General features: G+C 44.7%; 1 protein-coding gene across 2 annotated transcripts in view; it reads right to left on the bottom strand.

Annotated features, from left to right (window-relative positions):
* prickle1a (prickle homolog 1a) overlaps positions 1-19,473 on the bottom strand; it is a 35,365-nt gene extending 15,892 nt beyond the window's left edge. Inside the window, exon 1 of one of the 2 annotated variants that reach the window (XM_084059870.1) lies at positions 19,164-19,473. The gene's annotated coding sequence lies outside the window, so the exon portion shown is untranslated. Of the gene's footprint in view, positions 1-2,088; positions 2,265-19,163 lie in introns of those variants that run through there. The other variant, XM_084059871.1, reaches the window with a different exon arrangement.
* Positions 19,474-23,310: the final 3,837 nt, after the last annotated feature.

The following is a 23,310-nucleotide window of genomic DNA, read 5'->3' as shown; positions in this document are numbered from 1 at the left end:
CTTGATCGGAGAGTCTTGTCTCTGTTGCCCTGTATTTTAAAAATGTAATGTGTAAACAAGCTTGTTACCCACTTAAGCCCCTTTTTTATCCTTGTTTAGAAATAGCCGATGAGCTTGTAGATAGTTTAGCTTTTTCTGAACACTTTTGAAAAAATCTTGAAACGAATGAACAAAACCATTTTGCATTTACTGTCAATAAAATGTGATGTTTACAGATTTCTTCCTGCCTGTCAGGTCATTCAACACCGTGCCAGGCCTCATACTGGGCCTCGCATTCAGACAAGAAAATACAGTGACATTTTTAAAGAGTATTTGACCAGACTTATAACCAGAGCCCTCTTACAAATCCAGACATTGGAGCCATGGATTAACAGCCCTTGAGAAGTGAACAGGAAAAATAAGCAGCTCCTGGTCTGAATTACTGTCTCTATTCCACTAGGAAATGGTTGATGGACATGCACGCAGGCCAACACAGTGCTCTCTGTCAGTCGGGACCAGCCCAACATGTTTTACTTGGCTCACGATGGCCTAGCCGTGTAGGATAGGCTCTACTTGAAGAGAAAACAAGATATTCTGTTCAAAGTCTGCACTTTTCAGAGCTCTGTCGAGAATGTTTTTCACCAAAAAAAGATATTTCTCAGCTTAAGAAATAAACTGTAACTTTCCCACTCGTTTGCCCTTAATACAGTATGTTTATACCCCGTGCGAATAATTATTCTAAAGTGCATTCTAGATACGTCATCATGTGACAAAGCAGATTAGATCTGAACGACACTTGTGTGACTAAACTGCCTCACGTGACGTAACCACAGTAAATCAGTATTTATTACACCTTGAACTTGTTATTGATTTAATCCAGAAGCCTGGCGAAATGTGATATCCTAAAACTATATACAGAACATTTTCCACATTCATTCATGGTATTCCTTTCCATGACAAATGGTTTGACAGCATGATGACAACAATGCCAGTGCAATTTAACACGGCTGACAACAGAAACATACGAGAGCTTATGCAGTGTTGAGGTGCTATATGGGGAGGGTGTTTATCCAAGACCAAATGGATGGGAGAGTGACACTGAGAGAGAGAGAGAGAGAGAGAGAGAGAGAGAGAGAGAGATTTCCTATATATGGATGTATCTTTAACTATTTTTGACAGAAAATTAAAAATGTATAGTTAAGATATAGTCTTCCCTCAAAGTTGCAATGTAACACAGCTCTGTTTACACTTTTAATCTATTCCCATTCATATCAATATTAATTTGTACATACATTGTTTTGTTTCGCTTTAGCTTTGGCAGTGTAAACGTATGTTTTCTCATGCCAATAAAGCACCTTTTAACTTAATCTAATTGAGAGAGAGAGAGAGAGAGAGAGAGAGAGAGCGGGACCACCTCCATGCACTCACTGTCCTAACCTGCACCCCGACACATGTTGCCGGCCTGTCACATAGCTGACATCAAATAGTATATGTATCCCACCACATTCAAAGCACACACACACACACACACACACACACACACACACACACACACACACACACACACACACACACACACACACACACACACACACACACACACACACACAGCACATCTGTGGTCAGGCTGTAGAGATAGAGGTGATCTTAAATCAGCTCGTTTGTAGTTAGTGGCACCCTTCAGACCATCTCAGACATGGCTACAAGAAAAAAGCTTTTGAAGAGCTGGGTTTGAGCCAAGCCTGGTTCAGAAGCTGAACTGCAGTGGCAGAGTTCCATCTAATGCCTTACTTTAATGAAATGGCAGGCTGGCTCAGCATCATGGGTCTTTACTTGTATCACGCGACAACTCCTGATTAATATTACTACTCGTACCCCTGTTAGAAACCTCTAGACGTGGGGTAAACTACATTATCAAAGATGTATTTAAAAAAAGAAAATCTGCATTATACATGCTAATTCATTTAGTATCAAAGAACAGTTCACTGTCAGTTAATTGACAACACGTCCAGTGGAATGTCCATCCAGTGACATTCCACTGGAAACCAGACTACAGTACATTTTCCTTATAACCAGCTCCCCTCTCAGCAGATCGCTCGGTGGTCTTACCTCCGTGCAGGGGGGGGGGGGGGGGAGATCTCCTGAGGCGATCTGGAAAACGGGGTCTTATCACAACGATAGCCAGTCCCTAGATTCTGTTCCAGGCTCCTGGCTCCATGTCTCTCTCTCTCAGCCTTGCCTTATCCTTTGCTCTAAGTCCAGAATGGCAGCAGCACACAGGCTCCTCTAGCAGATCTCTCGGCACAGCTACAACCCATATCAAAGCTCAGACTGTAACAACCTAAGGAGGTGTGTGTGTCAGTCTGAGTGCGTGGGAGAGTGTCTGAGAGGGTGTGTGTGTGAGTGTGTGTGTGTGAGGACTGTGTGTGGAGGAGCCCACAACAAACCAGATGGCTGGTTATTCCACCCCTCTCTCTCTCTCACCCTCCTACACCCCCCCCCCTCCCCCACCCCAAACTCCCAGTCCAGCCCATTAACCTCAGCCCAGCCAGTCAGGGCAGGGCATGGCAAGGGCAAGGCGTCTCCTCTCTCTGGAGATCCTCCCTCCTCGTACTTCAAACACAATCCCAAAATGAGAACCATCAGTAAAAGACTGCGAGCAATGCAGGAACTGCGCTTTAAGTGCTTTAAGGACCACATGAGCGATGCCACATCTTGCTTTACCACATCGACCACCTCTGTATCCACAACAGCCTTCGTATGACATTCCTCTCTTTCCCTACCTATCCACTGCTCAACGATGTGACCGACAACTTTGGCTGTTGAGTGTGCAAATTAGTGTTTGTTCCTATCATGCTGTGAACAGCTCTCAACAGCCTCAAAACAGCCCCCCAGGTCTGTTCCAACGACACCGGCTATCTGTGCAATCTACAGGCCCGGTTTGCATACAGGAATCAAATCAAACAACATCTCTATGCAAAGCGGTCACTTCCACTACTAGGAAACAGTGTCGGCAGCTGCCTGACAGAATGATGGGTAAAAGCTTTGAACTCTGATCTCAACTGATCTCAATTCCAAGTGCCTCTGACACGGTGCATGTACAGCGTCCAACCCCACTTGCAAATAATAGCCTGAACATCTGTGCAAATGTCTTGGAAACATGCAACAACATCCTACAATACATAATAATCGCTGACACGCCAGAATGCCACCACTACCATTACCTGATGATCATCAGTATGCAGTCAAATTCTCAGTGTTAATTTGACTCTGGGTTAAATGAACACTCTGGATTTCACAGTGTAGTCACCCCAACCAGTGGTCGGTGAGTTGACCTTTCCCTCTCCTTCACCTCCAGAGGAATGTCAGAAGGTGAGGCCCTTCTTGTTGCCTCAGAAAACAAAAACGTGACCAGTTCGGGTCAAACTCTGGACAGGCCTTTTAGCTTGTTTTGTGGTGGGGCTAGTTACAATGTCAAAGTGTTACTTTCTCCCCGTTAGTCCCCAAGGGACCTGTTTATGGAGTATGGTGACCAGACGTCCCGGCTTTGGCCGGAAATGTCTCGGTTTCAAGCCGGGTGTCATGAGTCCCGACAAATATCTGTAAAACACAAAAATGTCCCGGTTTTCAACATTCACTGCCAAACTATCCCAGTTTTCACCATAATTAAAATAATAACACTTGTTTCGAGTGCTTACAGTACATAGTTTATTATGGTATGTTCTGTTGAAAGGTGCAGTCAGAATCGAGCCAGCCTGGAAGCAAATTCAAGGCTGATCAGCACGGTTCAGTGCGGTTAAGTTCGATTCACAACCGAACCGGGCTGGGGTGGAAAGACCAGCAGAACAGCACCGAACCGAACCGTATCTCGCTTAAAACCCTAATGGAAAGGCCCTATTGGTGTGATAACTGCTAAAAGAATTGTCCCTCCTCCTGATGAAAACACCAGGAGAAAATTAAAAAAGTTAAAAGTGGCAAAAATAGCTGATCTACAAGCTCACGTATCACATTGTGACCCGTTGTGAGATTTAAGTGATTATGGGTCCAGGTTGGGTGTTTGAAAATATGGTCGCCCTAAGTTTGGGTCAAACTCTGGACAGTTGCGTGGTGGGCTAGTTACAATGACAAAGTGTTACTTTCTCCCCATCCCCAAGGGACCTGCTTATAGAGTGCCTGAGAATGTGTCTCGGAGAAAAGTCAAGCTTGACCTTTTTCAGTTCTAAGTTTGGCTGCGTAGTCGAGGGTTTATGCACATCACGTCTGTTGAGGAAAGTACAACATTTTACTAGGAAACCAGGAATCTATTAAATGGTTAGAACAGCTTCCTTTATTAACACTTCAGCAGATGTTTAATTTAGTGGAAATGACCTCAGTGGGTTCTATGATCCATGTGCTTGTGCGTGCGTGCGTTTGCGTGGACAAAGACTAACTACTTTGCAGCAACCAAGGCCAGAGCAGGAAAGGCCCATTCACAACAGATCCCAGTACAAACCACAAGCCTTTTGTGCTGGTCCAAAAGACTGAGTGCCCCCCACTTCATTAGCAAGTCTTAAAGGGGAGGAACAACTGGGCATCCTGCCTGGGGGGCATACAACAAATATAATGTGACAATGAAAAATTAACTTACTATCAAAAGTTAGAGAGCCAATCTGGCAAAGCCGGCATGACTGTAGCCAACCGGTACCCATAATGATGCCTTGTTGTGTCCCTGCTTAATTCGGACACATTTGTAGCTCCCAATTGAATTGGGACTGAATGGAAGGGAAATTGAATTCACCCTCCATTCACAGTTAAGTTGACTGGATAAGAGTTGACTAGCAGGTTGTGTAAGTTCAAAGAGACAATATGCATTGTGACCAAAGAACTTTTGAATAACCAGCGGTCACACAGGAAACGTTCATGTTCCAAACGGAATCAACAACTTCCACCTCCATCTGTGAAAGCCACAGACAGACAAATCCACATCTGAGGCAGCCTTTGGCAAGGGCCTATTGTTTGCTAAACTTCAACTACATGAATGAAAACATTCTTGCGTCACCCAAGCATCCAACCATTTACTTAGTCTTGGCATAATTTGCTCTAGCTACACCCAGAAAGAACACATGAATGTCCATATGGAGAGAACAATGACTAACATCCTGTAACTCTTCTTTTGACACTGTACCACTCTATTGTTAGTAGCCGGGGAGCCTCTCTGGTTTCACAGTTCAAGGTGCACCTCAGATAGTTGGGAAATATAAAGTTGGACAAGCCGTGCATCCCTGACCCCTTGGCCCTAGAGAGCACCAGATGAGCCATAAATATCTGGCCCTTACGGAGCTTTATGGCCCATTCCCCCTGTCATAGCTACAACGACCTGAACAGCACCTCACACCTGGTCTACACCTTCTCTCCGCTATAAAAAAAAAACACACCCAGCAGCAGCGCGCTCGCCGCTAGGTACTCTGTGGGCCAGCATGCCCTGACAATGACAGGACAGGGATGGTCCTCATCTGAGCAAACAGCAGACGATCAAGCTGCATTCCTCTCTGGTTCAAACTCGTCCTTGAAAGCGTAAACGAAACCATGACCAAGCAAGCCATGATATTGCATGGTCAGCAGGTCAGGAAATACTCTGCTGTGCAGATTACTGGCATGAATACATGAGGATTGATTATTTATTTTTAGAAATAGCCAATATACAAGCTCGCACATCGCATTGCAACATGTGAGCTTGTAGAGTGGCTATTTCTTTGTCATTTTTGACATTTTGAAAAGTTTTGAAGATTTAAAAAAATGTTTTATTTAAAATACAAATTAAAAACTCTTAATGACATGCCCAAAATAGGGGTGCAAAAGTGAAAGTGGTTAATGAACCTCTGCATGCATCAGTCAAATCTTGGCCCTGAGACATGCTGTAAATAGTGGCAGCAAAGGGCGCTCGGGGAAGGTCAGCCTCTCCTAAACAGCCCCTGCAGTCTGTAGCAATTTACTGTCATTGAGGGCCATTGTTGAGAATATAGCACCCACTGGTGTGTGAGCTACCTTATCATAAAAAGGAGGCCTGTCTCAAGGCTTAAATGACCTGACAGCGGGTATTAGCAGAACACAGGCCAAACAAAAGCCCCAGTTATAATGGCCAATAAAAGCCTATCACTCTACTGTAATAACAATCCCTTTTACGCCTTTGAAAGAAGGAGTAAAAGGTCAACTGGTGGAGCAGTCAGTGCATTGATATTGACTTAGCTAGATTGGCGCTGAAAAAAACCTCCAGGTCAGACCATGGGCTTGTTAGCCTTATAACCCTCACATAACCCCCTTTTACTGTTTCACACTGACACACCGGAGACAGCTGAGGGCAGAGCGCAGACCCATGCCCAGTTTCTGACAAAACACATTCAACAGTGTTTTGTCAGAAACTATGAAAATTAAGGGGAACTTATTTACACTTGGCACTAGACGTCGCTTGGAGATTACATGTTTCTCCAAGCCCTGTAAAATTCATATGGACTGATTCAATTATTTTGATCATATTGAATGGTTAACCACTTAAACTCTATATTATACTTCATTGGCCGGGGTCCCCCAGGGGTCTGTCCTTGGCCGCCCTCCTTTTTCCCCCCTCCACGTCAAATCTCTTCGGTAAAAATAGCCGATCTACCAGCTCACAACGCAGCGCGATACGACGCGTGTGTGAGCTTGTACATCATCATTTTTAATAGAATATTTTCACATTTTCACCTTCGCTGGATGTCTACCAGAATAGGGACGCTAGGGTTCATATGGTAAACTAGATTTTGGCTACATCAGAAGTTCAGAAGTTTTCAACCGAGACGGAAATTCATACTTACTTCCTACACAATGGCAGCAATAACAACGGAATACTTCCAAAACAAACCTTATAACACACTATAGGGTCATTCAAAAGTATCTCGCCACGGGTCATTCAAAGTGCAAACAATTATCTAATTCTCTGGGCTTTACTATTGGATTACAACCTCTAATTGTGTTATGTTATACAAATAAATAGGACTTTGTTCGGAAGGTGACGTCAGCATGGGAATTCCCAATCGTGCGAAATTGAGATATGAAAAGAGTCTACTCTACTTACTGTTCTACCACTCTTATGCGATCTGCTCTATTTGACTTGATTGGAGTCCATTGTGTCCCGTGTAATGTAATTTAAGACACATGCGTCAGTTTCCAAGCAAGCGGCCGCCCACCGGCCGTAACACATTGCATAAATCAGTCATACATAACGCATCTCAGTTAAACAAAGACAAAGTGTCAGCAAGCCCACTGGATGTTTCTTCAGTACACAGACAAACACAAGAAGAAGCACTGCTTCCCCAAACGTGGCTGAGATGTCGGATGGGGGGACAGGTCATCGTATTTCACCCTCAATTTGACACCCTCTCACCCACTTGTAAAAGCAGGGACCTCATTGGGGAACAATGGGAAGTGGAGCGACACAGCTCCTGGGGCTGTTACAGGGAGGAAGCCCCTTTATTTGAGGACACTATAACTCCCACAAAAGCCTTGTGGCAGTCCACACACAGACAGGACCCAGGATGGATGTGCTGCCTCATTACACTACACACTCGCACTCGGTGGTGTAAAGTAACTAAGTACATTTACTCAAGTACTGTACTTAACTACAGTTTTGAGGTATTGTTTTTACTTTATTGGAGTATTTCCAATTTTCAGTACTTTTACTTCTACTCCACTACATCTTAGAGGCAAATATTGTACTTTTACTCCACTTTTTCCACCACTGCTCACACTGACCAAATAAGTGCTTGGATTGACAAACGTGTGGTCTCCTTTTCTACAAACTGGGAAGGCTCAAGAAAGATTAGACTAAAAGTTACTATCTTTTAACGATTAAAATTATATTTGAACTAGTCTGTATGTTAAGATTTTGTTAATACAATATAACTAGCACATGATGTGCAGTCAGTGGTTGGGGGTGCGGTCTCTCTACTCTTCCACTGAGAAATTTAGACCCTGGTGTTGGGCAGGACACCTACTGGGTTGATGACGTCCATAAAGTTATTTGAAGCAGACCGCGCACCAGATTGGACACGAGATGCAGTTCGGACATCGTTGCTATTACAAAAGGACATAAAACGTTTGGCTTGTAAACGTAATTGCAGTTGCATAAGAAGCCCTTACTAACAACCCGACAAACATGCTGCTTTCTCTGTAACGTATTATGCATTTTGACCCTTTTCTTCTTTTCTTTCACATTGCATCTGGATGCTAAATGATTTTTTCAAAAGACCAAAGAAACTGGATGAACATCAATGAAGAAATGTTGATTAAAACAGCAATGGTTCTCAAAGTGAGGTTCCAAATGCACCCTCAGGTCTGTAACTCTGATAGTGTACAAATGGGACCAAATGGACCCGTATTTGTACACTATCAGAGTTATGGGGGTCCTTGGAATGGAAAAAAGTGTGGGAACAGGCCCAGACCGCTGGCGTAGCGGTCGGGCAACCTAGGCTCCAAAGTAGCCTGTTGCGGGCTCGAGTCCCGGTCCCGACGGCCTTGGCTACATGTCACTCCCCATCTCTCTCCCCATTTCCTGTCAACCAACTATCCTATCAATAGGCATATAAAAGCCCAAAAATAAATCTTTAAAAAAGGGGGGGAAGAGTGTGAGAACCGCTGGATTGGAGCATGTGCCTGTTGCGCTCCTGCTGAAACACCACATTGCCACAGCATCCCAGTTCACAAGGTGAAGCATCCTACAACGCTAGTAACCTTTGACACCCATGCCGAACTTCAGTTCAGGGTATGACCTCCGCTTCGCAAAAAAGTCTGACACGCCAAACCCCTTCGCAACCCCACACATCTGCGCCTTCCTCTGAAAGTTTCCTTCGAGTTCAACAGTTTAGCCCCCTCTCAGAATGGTTTTCCTGTGCATTTCTATAGCCCCGAGCAAAAAAAAACGAGGCATGGAGCGGGAACCCGCCCCCCATTTTGCAACGCGGGCGCTGTGCTCGGGCGTGAGTGCTCGGAGGCAAAGTCGTTGCAGAAGAGAAGAGGAGGATGCAGTAAAACAAAAAGAGTGAGAGAGAGAGAGACTGGCCACACATGGAAGTGTTTTGCTCAAGTTGAGGGGCTTCAAAAGGCAAACCGTGGAATCTGACAATACTCTTGGAACAGTTATGGAGCTGCTCAGTCAGGATCCCACTAATGATTAACATTCCTGGAGAAGCACTTCGTTACAGTTCTTCTTTAGAGCACTCTAATTAAGCACATGCTCTCCAGCGCCCGCCGCACAGAGTGAACCCTGGCGACCGTGGAAGTGGGGATGCTTCTTTCCAGCCTTTCTTAATTAGACACAATTTAGCCTCGGTCATTAAGGTGGCAGTAAAACGAAACCGTAGAAAGAAAAGGAATTGAAAAACAGACCCAAGCACGGTCCTGGCAGCTACCAAAGATACGGTGACCAGACGTCCCGGGCTTGGCCGGGATCGTCCCGGGCTTGGCCGGTATTGTCCCGGTTTCAAGCAGAGTCCTGACATATGTCTCTAAAATACTAACAATGTCCCAGTTTTCAACCTTCCCTACAGAATTATCCTGGTTTTCACCACAGTTGGTTTGAGTGCTTTACATAGATGTTTATCATGTTCTGTTCTGGTGAAAGGTACAGTCACTTGGTGTATTAAGAGCTCAAATAATTGTCCCCCAAGAAATTGTCAATAGTAGCGAAAATAGCAGATATATAAGCACACAATGAGTATCAATGCAACGCTGTTTTTCTTTTTTTTTACATGGTCCCCCTAACCAAAGAGTCCCCTTTAACTCGGATGCCGTTGACCCTTTCACCTCTTCACATGGTTAGCAGGCAGGCACAGAACAGTGAGGTCTACACTACAGGGCAGGAGGAACTGCCTTCCTTTTATTTAACCCAGGGCTGACTGAGACGTCTTACACTGGACACTTAGTGCTGGCTGGCTGAGCAGAGCTGGACACTTGTTTGACCGTGGCCGTGGGGCTGGGGTTCACTCTCTTGTTGCCCCGGAGACTATACACCAAACTGGGAGGCCCATTGTAATGTGTGGACAACGTTAAAGGGACTGGCTAATGTTGACAGAGAGACAGGCAGACAGACAGACAGACAGACAGACAGAGAGACAGAGAGACAGAGAGACAGAGCGAGAGAGAGACAGAGCGAGAGAGTGACAGAGCAAGAGAGAGAGAGTGACAGAGAGAGAGAGAGAGTGACAGAGAGAGAGAGAGAGAGAGAGAGAGGTGGTCTATTGTGTGCATATGAGTGTTGTTGACAGTATCTCTACACTGGTAAAGCAACAGCAGTGCTTGAACATACTACTAGGTCTATGATCTTTATGAATGACAACCCTGAAGTTCATCCATTCATGTGAATTGAAAGAGGCCTGCCACCAAAAGGGCAAGGGTGGATTTCTAACTCAGGCCTGTGGTGGGGGAGGTGTGTGCGTGCGTGTGCGTGCGTGTCTTTCTATGTTTGCTGTGTGTGTGTGTGTGTGTGTGTGTGTGTGGCTGCTCAGGTCTGGTTGTTGGGGGCCTGGTTAGATTCCACTGAAGCGCATGGAGGCGTCAGCCAGGATACGAGACCCAGGCGCACACACAGACCAGGCTTGCCTCATTAGTACCCTGGGACCTACGTGTGTGTGTGCTGTGTGTGTGTGTGTGTGTGTGTGTGTGTGTGTGTGTGAGAGAGAGAGTGTGTGTAGGGCACACGTATGTGTGGAATGGAAAGCAGAACACCCCTCGTTGTCTTATCACCCTGCAGATTAAGGAAACAAATGTCCAGAACAAGGTTTATTCTTAGCAGCCAGACCAGACCCTCTAATGTGTCCACCTCAGTCAGCATCTCTGTTGGTGCTAATGACAGCTAAATGATTTCATCTGACTTCCTGAGCTGGCATGGAATGGGAGAGAGCATGTGACAAAAGCTGGGAATACAAGCTGTGTGTGTGTGTGTGTGTGTGTGTGTGTGTGTGTGTGTGTGTGTGTGTGTGTGTGTGTGTGTGTGTGTGTGTGTGTGTGTGTGTGTGTGTGTGTGTGTGTGTGTGCGTGTGCGTGTGCGTGCATGTGTGTGTGCTTAAGAGTTTTAATCCTTTCCATGACTCCTTTTAAATGGAAAATAGTTGCATTTCCTTCCATCTGGTACGGCTGTCCTGTTTCATTCCCCACATCATGAAACATCTGCAGATCTCCCTGATTGGCCGAGGTTGTGTTTGCCTGCGGACGGGTGTACAGACAAACACAAACACACGATCACACATGCACACAGACACATACATACAGTGTATATACACACATCTGGTGGGCCTGCCTTCTCTTGTTTTCCTTTGGAACCCAGTTCCTAACAGGAAGAGGAGCGCGAGCACAGCAAACAAAACGTGTGCCTCCCCTTGAACTGTCCCTCTCGCTAGGAGCCGCCGTGGAGGTCGTCCTGGCCAAACGGTCCCCTTTGTCAGCTTAGCGGGGGGTGCCATGATCGCGGGGCCTGGGCCTCGCTGGCTGCTCTACTAGAGCTTGTCCTCAGTTAACCTCTGTCAATATTGACCCACCTGCAGCGTACCTTCATTCACTCTAATGTACAGAGTCACTTCCAATGATCAATGACGCAGCGTATATCCTGTGCACGGGGAGGCCGCACCAGATGGAAAAACATTGTAAGGAAATCTAAACACAAGTCTGCCGGTATCTCGTGCTGTTATCTCCCCAGCCCCAGGCAGGGAAGGTGAGCGAATACCGCCCAACTCACTCCAAATCCAACTCACTCCATGAAGACTTAAGAAATATTTGCCCAACTCACTCCAGGGCTCGCCCAACTCACTCCAGGGCTGGGACAACTCCCTCCAGGACCAAAGACCAACTCCCTCCAGGACCATAGCCAACTCACTCCAGGACCATAGCCAACTCACTCCAGGACCAAACCCAACTCACTCCATGCAATGTCACCAGTGTAATATTGGTTCAATGTGTCAGTGGTGTAAAGTAACTAAGTACATTAACTTAAGTACTGTACTTATGTACAATGTTGGGTATTTGTGCGTTATTTGAGTATTCCCAACTTCCAATGGTTTTACCTCTACTCCACTACATATTGGATCCACATATTGTTTTTTTACTCCACTAAATGTATTTGTTTTACTAGTTACTTTGCAGCTATAAATTATAATATTATTGTGTGTGTGTGTGTGTGTGTGTGTGTGTGTGTGTGTGTGTGTGTGTGTGTGTGTGTGTGTGTGTGTGTGTGTGTGTGTGTGTGTGTGTGTGTGTGTGTGTGTGTGTGGGTTGAATCGGTGGAGACTCTTACATTCTAAGCCTAACCCTAACCCTAAACCCTAACCCTAACCTGGGTGGAGGGTGATTATGCGGGTGAACTCAGTGGAGGAGGGCCAAAACCTTAACGAGGAATATAACAACACCTCTTGATTTGACCAACAATAGAATAAGACATCTAACAAACCCCAGAACCATTAAGTTGTTTTGTAGAGACAGTATTTAAAACTTTAACCAAGCCTAAAACAGAATAGAGTTAAAAGTAACAAATTCCTCAATATTGTACTTAATTCCTCAATATTGTACTCAATAATAATTTTTGGAGTGAGTTGGGCAAGTGTGTGGAGTGAGTTGGGCAAGTGTGTGGAGTGAGTTGGGCAAGTGTGTGGAGTGAGTTGGGCAAGTGTGTGGAGTGAGTTGGGCAAGTGTGTGGAGTGAGATGTCTGGAGTGAGTTGGGCGCGATTTGGAGTGAGTTGGATTTGGAGTGAGTTGGGCGGTTACCAGGTGAGCAGCATGGACAGATGGTCTGTTTCATTGATGACAGAAACACAGGATATTTTTGAGTGAAGTTAGCCATGTGATTCTAACTAATTTAGGCAAAAAGGCTGACTTAACTTTTCAGCGATTGGAAGGCTTGCACTAGGCATGGAGAGCCGAGGAAACCTGATGTGACAGCTAGTAGAGGCATGCGAATTCCAGATTTAATCACAGAGGGAGGTAAAGATAGGGGGAGAGAGAGAGAATGAGAGAGAGAGAGAGAATGCAGATCCCGCTGGTCAAACATACAGCATCATCTGAAATCCAGTTCACCTCAGTTTACCCATACTGAGTCTCTCCTCTCCTGCACTCTTTATCTCCCTGGTCCTTGTGGACCAAACGTTATAATGAACCATGTAATGAGGAGTCGGTTAGCGGCACCTGAACACCACCAGAGCAAATCAGACTTTGCTCTCGTATTTAAGTGTAACCAGTGGTGCTTGGAATGCTGTGATGAAAAATCAACTGAAGAATGTGTCTTTTATCTTCCCAACAGAAACAGGACAGAACAGAACAGGAAGAACAGTTGTTCAGACTTCTGCCAGCAGAGGTAGAATCACTATTTTAGTTCTATTTTAATGACTTTCAACCTGGAGTTCTTATTTGGGCATATCATAAAACTTTACGTTACAAATGTTCCTCTATTAAATAAAGGATATATGTTTGCAAAGTATATAGGGCTTAAGTAGGTTGTTAAGTTACTTTTAGATTCGTTATTATAATGACGTAGGTACAGTAGCAGCCTGCACTTTCAAATGGGATTTTGAGAAAACCTGAAGTGTGATTGGATCAAAGAAGCTATATGAAGACCAGTTCTAGCAGCAGACATTCAACAGCAGCAGGCCCTCGCCCCCGGTGACCTTGTTGTCAGTACAAAACCCTGTGTCCAGCAGCAGAGGCCATTTTTAAATCCCTCTGACCCTTTTTTCACATCATCCATTTTGGCTGACTCCACTCCTCTGACAATGCCATCGTGGCTCGGGGAACAAGAACCACAGGAAGGGTTTGGGTGCGGGTGGGGTGGGTTTGGGGTGGAGGAGGGGTGTTTTGCATACTTCCAGCCGGGGGTCCGGAAAGCTCTAACCGAATCCCCTGTTGTGGGCCGGGGAAATGAGCTGCGCTCTTTAATGACTATCTGGGGGTAATGTGTTTTCTTTTGCTCGTCGCTCCGGTGATGCTGTGATTGCTTTTAGGTGGATCCCTGTGTAGCGGCGGGGGGGGGGAGGACACGGTGAAAAACAGACCTGCTCGCCGTCGGCACGCCTGTCTGTGTCAGGCTGGGTCAGAACAACTTTCCAGAACACTCCATCACCCAGGGTTGACCACATTAACCCTATAGCGTCAGACGTCCATCCTTATGTTGGTGTTTAATTTTTTTTTTAAATAGAACGGGAAAAAAGTGGAAATAGGCAAATAGCAGATTTACAAGCTCACAAAGGGTTGCAGACAGTGCGACGCGTTATGAGCTTGTAGATCGGCTAAGTTCGCTATTCGTTGTAATGTACGGCGAAGTATACTAGGGACTATAAGTGGTTAACACATGGCACGTTCATATCTGTTATACCCTTCTATCAAAGGCAGGCATGTTGATAATGACCGGTTTCACAGCTCTGCGCCGTGGTTGTTATTATACAGTATTCCTTGAGAGAGCTGATTCTCGCTGGAGTGATAATGAAACATGTGCGCTGCATGAATATGACTTTTATCATCGTGGAGGTCTTGATGGTGGTGATGTGTGGTTAGCAGAGATTCTGCTGGGGAATTCAAACTCCGGGCTTGTGTGCCAAGTCTTGTTTTTTCCTCCTCTAACATCATCCTGCAACTCCTAATAAACAGAGTTGTGCCTGGAAGCGCTAAATCACTAACTACCTTTAATCACTTTAGAATAATGCTTAGCATGTGGATTCAATGTGCGCTCGAGGCAGAGCCCCACTGACTTGCAGGCATTGCAGTTTGGAAGTTACAGAGGAAGATGTTGGGGGGGTGGGGGGTGGGTTATTCTTTTACTGCACAGCAAACATAAAGTTATGCTCTCTACCACATAGGCTACAGTACGTCAGCGGCGGCCACGCTTCTCCCACTCTCGACAAACCGCAAAACGTATAGTCAGTCACCTAAGAATGACCGAGGCAGGCCACCGTCCATTTACACAGGGCCCGAATGACCGCGGAACGCGAGGACCACCGGCGTTTAAACAAGCCACATTTCATACAACCGGCCTGCCAACCTACCACAAACAGTTTACAGTCAAATGGGTTCTGCTCTCTGGAGTTTGTCTATGGCAGGCCTTACTCCATGCCACATCTCCCCCGTCCAGAGCCATGAAAGACTGGTTTATCCTGACAGCTCCTTACAACACAGGGCCCTGTCCCGCGCCGCTTTTAGCCCTGCTGCGGCTAGGCTGGACCACGTCTGGTGGATAAAAGGCTGCCAGAGTGTTTGGCTTGCAGGCGATTTACGCGGACGCGAGGGTGATTCATTCTGGGCCCTGCACAAACACGGCCTCTGTGGGACATTTCACCGGGACAGGCAGGAAACATATACACACACACACACACTGGGCACTATAGGACTTATATTCTACTCATTTACACTCTGTGGTAGACACGCACGCGTGTGCGCACACGCGCACACACACACACACACACACACACGCACACGCACACGCACACACACACACACACACACACACACACACACACACACACACACACACACACACACACACACGCACTATGACATGTCCTACTGTTAAAAGTGTGAGACTGCATGGCTTCATGTCTGTGATTTGTCTCCAGATCCAGGTCTTGCTGTGTAGGGGACCCTCTAATGCACTGTTTCCCAAACAGTGGGTCGAGACCCAAATGTGGCTGGCGGACCAACTTTTATGGGTCGCCCACAAACTTCTCTACAAAAATCCATTAATTAGAGGTAAAAACACACACACACACACACACACACACACACACACACACACACACACACACACACACACACACACACACACACACACACACACACACACACACACGCTCAAACGGGTGCTAATGTTATTATGAGGGGGTTGTCACTGGAGCTGAGCAGTACATTATGAGGTGCTCATAAGAATAAGCAGACACATCTGCCACTCAGCCCCAAATCCTACCGAGACTTGAACAATGCAGCTTTGGTACTATAATAAACCATCAACATTCTTCTTATTTATTGAACTGGCACCGGTTAGAAGAAGCCTTACGGGTTCACTTTTACACCCTTAGATCTTTATGTACATTGGCCAAAGAGCAAACAATATATATTATTTCCAGTGCTGTGTCCAAGGGAATGGGTTTTGTTTCCTTCTTGGACCCATGTGAGACTGTAACAAAATATATACGAAAAGCTTTGGATTCTATTCATTGCAACGTTTGATTTGCTATTAATGCCTCTTGGACACAAGACAGAAGGCACAAACACTGTGTGACATTTGGCGCTGCTCCAGAAGACTTCTTTGGGCCAGTTGTAAATCATTTCGTCTATAAATAACTTAATATTCACAACAGGGGGATTTACCCTGCTCTCTCACAGCAGAGCATTGAACGTAAGCCCAGCTCGTATCTCCCCCCACAGCATGCCTCGCCTTCTAGATCATCCAAAAAAACATTTAAATAAGCACAGATGTTGAATATGTTTTTGGAGGAAATGTTACATACAATAACACGTTCAATGAAAGCCACATTTGCTATTATTCAAACACATATGAGATAAGAGATCAGACCCAAGAAATGACTTCATTCAGCCTACTCGTGTGTTGATACAGCAGCCCTTTTGAACGGGAAAAGTGCTTATGCTGTGCTATTACTGTCCTTGGCCAAACCTATCACATGGAATCTGTGGAGTGTAGCTTACATTGTTTTTGGATGAACATTTAGTACAAGTCAATCATTGTTGCAGCCAAATGCCACCATTGAGACCTCAGCTGTAGCAGTTCTCCACTCCGTCCACTAGGGGACACCAACTCCTTAATTTCCGCACCCTCCCCTTCCTCTCATTATTTACCTAAAAAAAAAAAAAAACACTCACGCCGAAGCAGAGTTCAACACATTTCTCCTGGCATGGAAATATACAACTTGCATCAAAAAAAGAGTATCAAAAGTTGTAGCTCTAACCGTGGAAATCTGTGCTAAACCGTCGTTAAGTCGTCATCACCCCCAGGTTTGTACAAATGTCCTCACTAGGCTATTTTAAATTAGAGTTGTTGTTGTTGTTGTTGTTGTTGTTGTTGTTGTTGTTGTTGGGGGGCGGGAATCGCAATGAGCTAGTCGTGCAATTTAAAACCCTTGTTACAATTGCAATTCCCCAGGAACTGCTTTTATTTGGATTAATTAGGCAGAAACATGTTTGATTTGACTTCCACACACACGCTGGCACCTTCACTCAGCTGCCAATCATTAGACGCTCATGTCCAAATTAAGGCCCCATTAGGATGATAACAAAACCCCTGATAACAATAAACCCCTCCAACTAAGAATAAGACTTTTCTCACTCCAGTGGTTCTCAAATCTTTTTATCTTTACCCCATAACTCTCAGAGTGCGTACAAATGGAACCAATTAATGATTCCATTTGGTTCCTTTTGTGCACTCTCAGAATTACAGACCTGTAGCCATGGGGTCCATTTGGAAGCCCTTAAAATCAATGAACCCTGACAGAGGAGGGTCCCGGCCTGGACCCCTGCACTGAGGACCCCCTACCCCTCCCTCCCTCCCCGCCGTGCTGACTGATAGAGTTAAGGGCTGAACTGGGATCAGCCCCCCAGCTGTGGCTACAGTGACACATTTCAAGTCTGGTGCCATATTGCTCCCTTCTAATGCCAAGTGGCTACTCTAATATACTCTGACACACTTTAAAGCACACCAGAAAGAGTTTTCTGTCCTGTGTTGCGGGAAAACATTGTCCAACATTATTTATTTAATACGCCAAAAACTCAAAAAGTGCAAAGCGCTGCGTCAGAACGAATTCATAGCAAAAAGACTCGCCCAAAACACAGTCGCCCCGGGGTAAATCCGACGGTCGCCACCTGGTATTCCTAACCGTAACCACAGTGAAGCTATGTCTGAATATAACTTTATTCCTAAACGTAACCTCAGTCAAACTATGCCTAACCCTAACCTTATTCTTAATCTTTAACCTCAGTAAAATGGTGCCTAGCCCTAATTATTATTTCTAAGCTTATCCTCAGTAAAACAAATACAAGAATACAAGAACCGCTGGGGGCGAGCGTGTTTTAGGGCGAGTGTTCCGGTTGCCGTCCGAACGAACAGTTTTGACTGAAGCACAGGCTGCAGTCAGTCCACCCCGCACAATAATATTATCCATCCATCACGGATAAACTCTGGAGAAAGTGTGAAACTGCACATGGATGGACTGACTTCTCACACATTCTTCGCTCGCTCAATGCTCACTCAACGCGACTCTTGTGTCTCTCCTCACCCCCCCCCCTGAGTGAGACAGACAGAATGGGATGGTGTGGACACACACACGGACAGACAGACAGAGCGCCGACCAGTTGTCACCAAAGTGACAGGCGACAGCTGAGTCCATACATCTGTGAGCCCAGGGGGCTACACACACACACACACACACACACACACACACACACACACACACACACACACACACACACACACACACACACACACACACACACACACACACACACGCGTCCCACCACGTCTCAGGCAGACAGACCACGTTGCTTCAAACACTTTAAATCGTTATTTTTTGGGCTGTTTCAGCCACGAAAGTGAAAGTTTCAGCTGTCTATGGATAATGTTACCTAATCTTGCGTAAAAGCGCAGTGAGCGCTTGATATCCTTATAGATATAAACGGGTCACCTAGTTGAGGACATTGCGCAGCATAACGCCACTTTCATAGCCTATACTGGAAACAGGGTCGTCGGGACCCATTTGTAGCTCGCGGACCCATTTTCGTGGGTTGCGAGTGACCCACGAAAATGAAAAATAATGTCATGAATAAGAGAGAGAAATTCCAAAAGAAATTCCCTAAATTAGAATAGAAATGTTTAAGAAGTAGTGAAAATAGTCGATCTACAAAGCTTGTAGATCTACTATTTTGTGATCTGATTTATCTTTTGGGTCTTGAGCTAAAAACTTTGGAAACCAGTGCAACGAACTCCCAACAGCTCCTCCGCCATAAAAATCCAACATCAAATCATGCGGGCACTTCTTTACGTGGTAACTTGGAAGCTGTCACAGACACAGTCCCAACATAAACGTAATGCCATAAAAAAGAAAGAAAGCCATTAAACGAGCACTTGAAAACCACACAATGACATTTAAACAAATACAATAAAATAAACATGACGACGTTATAATAAACTCACCCTAAAAGTATTCAGGCGTGGTGCTGCTGCAATGCACGGGATTATCCAGATTCTCCAGACCCAATATTCCTGAACTGAGGGGAACGGTTGACGCTGCGTCTCATTGGCGTAGAGAGGAAAAAGTCCAACACAAACAGAATGTGCGCATGTATTATTATAAATAATAATACACAGATTGCCTTAAAGCGTCGGTTTTGGCCGCATTTGGAGATGGACGCCCCCCCCCTGAACACACTATAGTTTGAGTCAGTTCACCTACAAAATGTCACAGAAACTGCAGCAGCATCTCAGAGTAATTCTTCATGGGCGCCCTGTCCTGTGCGCAATAGAGGCTCCACTCGCCTCGCCACAGTGAAATGACATTAGCGCTGCTCCCTGCCCATTGGCTTAAACCGAGGGGTCTTCAAAGTGGGGGTCGGGACCCCCAGGAGGGTCCCCAAATGATTTTGGGGGGTCTCCAGATGATTAGCAACATTGTTTTCTCACTGAACAGTAAACAAACCAACATACAGTATAACTTATACTGTATAATGGTATACTTGTACTGTATAAGTCTTACACGGTATCGGCACATTTCTAAAGTGACAATTGAATGACTTTTAAGACCTTTTTTAATACCAAATTGGCCAAATATTACCTAAGAAAGAGACAAACATTGTCAATATAGCCAATCTACAAGCTCACAACACTTTGTGAGCTTGTAGATCAGCTATTTTCACTATTTTCTCTGGAACCGAGTCAAACTAAATGTAATGCCTACAATTTCAAGTGCTTGTCAGTTCAAATATGATTATTTTGGGGCTTGGAAAGTTTGGGAACCCTTGGCTTAAACAACCAACCCCCACCAATCCTGCACAGACAGTCGAGTCTCCAAAACATTGGAGAAAATGCTGTCTTTAACTCTTGTTTTTCAGAGGGGATTTTTTTTAAGGACAAGGGGGTGTAATGTCACCACTTATGTCAGTGAATAATAGGCCTTAACACAAATCAACAGGAATCTCCCCACATAACCCCAGCAAGAGAGGGTGCATTTTAACCAAATTTCAACCTGGCATATCCCTATTTTGGGCATGTCAAAAGATTACAACGATTAGAATTTTTTTTCTTCTTATAACAGATCTACAAGCGCACACATGACACCGCACATTTTGATGCAAGTAGCTTGATTTCCCCTGTCCCTCCTTTATATCCCCCAGCTGCAATTTGTCACTAGCTACATGTATAGAAACATGATCAGTCTTTTTACAGCCTTACTTGTCCCCCTTACAGCCAAGGTGAAATTGTGACAATATGCTTTATGTTCCCTCATACAGGCGCTGTAACAGTACTCCTATTTACAGTGGGCCATGAAAGGTAAGTCTATACACTCACACTGAAAAGGAGGCTATTGCTCCGCTATCTATTGGTGAAGACAAATGTAGTGGGGATGACTGAAGGTTTTAGAAAGAATGGCAACAACCACCACACATCAGTATTATCTTAACATCATACAGTATAATACAAAGGGTAAAAGGAAGTCAAACTGGTCTGTGGTGGGTTTCTCTTTAGAAGTCAGCCTTTAAAGCTGCAATCCGGGAACTTATTTGAATGAATAAAGCATTATTTTAAGAGAGAGTGTGTTACTACAATAACTAGTACATCTGCAGCGGTTGGAAGTGTTCTCCCTACTCTTCCATGGAGAAATGTAGATCCCGGTGAAGATTCATGATGGAAAAACAACTGTATAAATGCACCAACAAGCTCATATATGCAGTATCTCCCCTGGCCAGGTCGGCTGGGATTCCTTCTCGAAAGAGCGGAAGAAGTTTGATCTCCCACGCTTGAGACAGCGGTTCGAATCCCAGGTAGGACATGAAGCTTTACAGATTGAAGCTTAAGATTTGATCTTGACACATTTAACTATGTTTGCGGTTTGGATATACCGTGCAATAGTATCTACAGTAATGTGATATTTGTTTTGGCCCTTATAGTGACAACTAGAATTCATTACAATTTGTTTTGGGTTGCATATTAACCTCTGAAATGGGCATCAAAGCTGGGTTCCAACTTGGATACAAGATAATCTTTCAGTCGTTGCAGAGCCTTTTGAAAAACGTTTTGAGCTGTTGTGACCCGGTGACACACTTTCATGACATCATGACGTCAAGTGTGTGTCTGACGCCCTGCCCCAAAACATCAACCTTGAAACTTTTTATTTTTATAAAGTTAAAATCATTAAAGGGTCTTTGAAATTCCATAGCCTTTGGACCAAATGCGACATCATAGAATCAAAAAACATGCAACGTAAATGTGACAAATGTGTCAGTTTAATTGCACGACCTCTGACCCATATCCCTCGGCCCTCGATGGAACAGACACTACATATCTGGCTGACCCGGGTTACGACCCAGTGACCATCGCATAGATCTGTCAATGTGAATGCATCTTAAGTGGAACCAGGCTTAGCGGGCGAGGGCCTGTCAATCAGTGTCTGCGTAGTCATATAGAGTTCAGCAGGGGAACGCGCTCCTCTTGCACATTTCATATGGACCAGATGGATGTGAGCTTTTCCTTGGCATCGCACTTCAATGAAACCACTTACTGTTTCTATTTCTATCAGACGTTGTTGGCTAAGTAGTGTTCGCAAATAATTTGTGCAGTTTTTTTTGTTGTTGGCCTCCCCTATTTTGGGCATGTGATGTCATTAGAGGCAAAATCTTATCAAAAAGTAAAAAATAGCAGATCTACAGGCTCAAAACATGTTGCTTTGCGATGTGTTGGGAGCTTGTAGATTGGCTATTTTGGCTATTAGTTGTGCGAAGAAGTATATTGGGCGTAAGTGGTTAAACTGCATTGAGTATTAGATGATGAGTGAAGTTTATTACATCAGGGGCAATATAGATTTATGTCACAGAATAGTACAATAATTTCACTTTAAAATACTTTTCTGTTGTTTTTCATACTTTATTTAACCTGGGCCTGCTTTATTTGTCAAATAGATACAGTACTGTACATGTAGATAGATGGAAATGGGCCGAAAAGGCACTCTGTCAATGTTATCTCTAGTTTGCTCAGTGCACTACACAACATCTGAGAAGAGGAGTGTTTTACAGTTGAATGGAGTGGAGTGTTTTCTGGGCTTCAACTTGGTCAGATATAATGCTCAAACGGATAGATATCATGTCGGGTTGGACCAGAGATTATTTACTGGGACCACAATGCTTTACAGCAGGCTCAACCAGAATGTTAAACTGTTATCTTGTGTCTCTCTAATGCTTATCTCCGGCTTATCTAATGGGATATTTATGACGGCGTTGTAAAAAAGCTTTCACCGGCATCACTTACATTGCTCTGGACCATAAAGATGCTCGGCATACTTTCCAGCTTTCCAGAGTAACTTTGCCTCATGCCCATGTGGTGTGTAATTTTTCCACGATTAAAAGTCCTGTGACTTAATTCTGACCACTAACTACATATCCAATGTGATCTCAATCAATTGAAACTGCTGGGTGCTCGGTATGAGGCCATGGGTCGGTCAGTAAACGGGTCTCATTTGCATTCATTCATGTCGTTCCCCGTGGTGCTGCGCTCTGCTCGTCGGTTATTGTGGCAGAGCGGTGGTGAATGTGTTGGTTAAATCTTTAATCCCTCTAACCAGACTGGGAAGCTTAGGGCGACCCCCGCAGTGGGAGCTCTTTAGAAAATCTTCTCTAATTATTGGAGGAACTTTGCAACTTTGTAAGTCTCAGTGGATAAGACCATCTGCTAAATGCCTAAATTGTAATTTGTAAGACGTTTTTGTCTTTCCTAATGTTTACGACTGAATAGGGCCCATGTACAGGACACTACAGTTCCCGGTGTAGGTACTGTATAGGGCCTGCTAAGTACTGATGACGCTGAAACCAAGTCCGTCTTCAACCTTCCCAAAGCCAAATTTATACCTTGTTGTATTCTTGATGAAAACTGATTAAGAATTGGTCCCCTGACTCTTTCATTCCATTCCTCTGCCAGCTGATCCCCCAAATAGAAATTGCATTAATTATTACTTGAGAACTTATCTTCATTAGATGAAAATTCAAGGAATGCATGGATCATATGTGTCATGCCTAAGAAGTTAAGCTAAATTTAAGCCAGGGCTTTACAAACTTGTTCATGTCATGAATCCCCT

The sequence above is a fragment of the Gymnoscopelus microlampas genome (assembly GCF_963454915.1).
Source record: "Gymnoscopelus microlampas genome assembly, chromosome: 6".
Lineage (NCBI taxonomy): Eukaryota > Metazoa > Chordata > Actinopteri > Myctophiformes > Myctophidae > Gymnoscopelus > Gymnoscopelus microlampas.
Note: the sequence above shows the minus strand (reverse complement) of the source record. Positions and strands in the feature narration are given on the sequence as shown.